General features: G+C 38.6%; 1 non-coding gene across 1 annotated transcript; it reads left to right on the top strand.

The window, feature by feature from the left end:
- Nucleotides 1-1,387: 1,387 nt before the first annotated feature.
- On the top strand, nt 1,388-1,494 carry LOC129401264 (U6 spliceosomal RNA). The gene has a single exon (XR_008628195.1). It is a non-coding gene; the product is annotated as a U6 spliceosomal RNA (small nuclear RNA).
- The last annotated feature ends 718 nt before the right edge of the window (nt 1,495-2,212 follow it).

Genomic DNA, 2,212 nt, shown 5'->3' with positions numbered 1-2,212 from the left:
TAGACAAAAACATAATGTCTGATGATCCTGAGCACAAGAAATGCCAACTGACGTTCAAATTTTATAAAGTGATTTTGAGACAATAACCTGGAACTGCGAGTGATTCTGATGTGAGAAGATAGGAGAGTCCTGGTAATGTCAGGAAAAAGTGCCTGAAGCCAAAACCAGTCCAAAGACAGGGAGGCTTTCAACACATAAGACTCATGCAGGAGCCAGGAAAACCAAGAAGATGCAGAATTCTGGGACAGAGCATGGGGGATTCCCTGAGAGGAGAGGTGCCAGAAACACACAGACAAAGGCTGTGATATGAACTCCAGAATGGACCACTTGAAGTTCAATGCTTTTCACCAGAAAGAACCCCATTTAACTCATTTTGTGTAAAAAAAAAAAAAAAAGAATTGGAACAAAAAGATTATTTAAAAATATCCACAGTTAACCAGGCTGGAGCAATAGCACAGCGGGTAGGGCGTTTGTGTTGCACGCGGCTGACCCGGGTTCGAATCCCAGCATTTCATATGGTCCCCCGAGCACCACCTGGTATAATTACTGAGTACAGAGCCAGGAGTAACCCCTGTGCATCGCTGGGTGTGACCCAAAAAACAATACATATTTGTATATATATATATATATATATATATATTGGTTTTAGAAAAGTAAAGACTAGTGCCAATTTATAGAACATGGAATATTTTCCATTTTGCATTCCTTGACTTCAAAGAGAAATAAGACGTGTGTACATATATATATATATATTATATATATATATATATACACACACACACACACACACACACACAAGTTAGCCTTCCCCAAAACTCTGCTTTGGGCACTCTCTGTTCTGGAGAAGCCTGTATTCTCTCTTGAACACATTATCTCAATTCATCTCTCTCCTCCCCACCCCCATTCTCCTGTTATCCTCCACCCTCGCCCCCCAATTTTGTTTTACTTCACTACTTGACTCCTGAAATTCTATTCTGTGATGGAAAAGTAACACGCCTAAAATGCCTGGGTAACACAGCCAATATTATTTGTAATGGTGGAAAGGCAAAACATTCCTACTGATACCAGACACAAAGTTAGGGTGCCTACTCTCTTCATGTTTATTCAACATTGTATTACAGGTCCGAGCAGCAGCAATCAGGTAAGAGAAGGAAATTAAATGGATCCAAATTTGAAAAGAGAAAGTCATATTATCTCTACATGCAGAAAAAATGTTGATATACATTGAAGACCCTAAAGAATACAAAAAAAAAAAAGAAATTAAACCAGTACTGCAGACTCATAAGATACAAAGTCAATACACAAAAATCAGTTACACTCCTATATATAAATAATGAATCAGAGGAGAAAAAGATCAAAGAATCTATCCCATTTAAAATCATGTCCAGTGCTTGTTCCGGCAGCACATATACTTAAATTGGAACGATACAGAGAAGATTAGCATGGCCCCTGTGCAAGGATGACATGCAAATTCGTGAAGCTTTCCATATTTTTATGTCAATGGTCTAAATGCACCAATTAAGAGACAGAGTGGCAAAATGGATTCAAAAACTGAACCCAACATTCTGCTGCCTACAAGAAACATATCTGAACAGTCAAAGGAAACATAAACTCAGAGTCAAAGGATGGAAAACAATCCTGCAAGCAAACAACTCCTTCAAAAAAGCTGGAGTGGCCATACTAGTATCTGACAACATAGATTTTAGGTTGAAGAAGATTAAAAGGGACAGCGAAGGCCATTTTTTATTAATCAAGGATGTACAGCAGAAAGAAATCACACTTCTAAATGTATAGGCACCCAATGAGGGACAAGCTAAATACTTAAAACAACTGCCAACAGAATTTAAGGGGGACAATGCTAGCAAGACAATAGTAGTTGGAGACTTCAACACCGCCTTACCGCCTCTGGATGGATCAACAAGATTAAAACTCAACAAGGAAATACTGGCTTTGAAGGAAGAGATAGAAGAGAGAGAGCTAATAGACCTATACAGGAGTTTACATCCCTCCCCAAAAAGAATACACATTCTTTTTCAGTGCACACAGAACATTTTCCAGAATAGACCACGTGCTGGGCCACAAAACATACCTCAACAGAATCAGGAACATAGACATTGTATTAACTACCTTTTCAGGCTACAATGCACTGAAAATAGAGGTTAATCACACACAGACACAGAAAACCAAATCAAACACCTGGAAATTAAACAAT

The sequence above is a fragment of the Sorex araneus genome, chromosome 1, assembly GCF_027595985.1.
Source record: "Sorex araneus isolate mSorAra2 chromosome 1, mSorAra2.pri, whole genome shotgun sequence".
NCBI lineage: Eukaryota > Metazoa > Chordata > Mammalia > Eulipotyphla > Soricidae > Sorex > Sorex araneus.
Note: the sequence above shows the minus strand (reverse complement) of the source record. Positions and strands in the feature narration are given on the sequence as shown.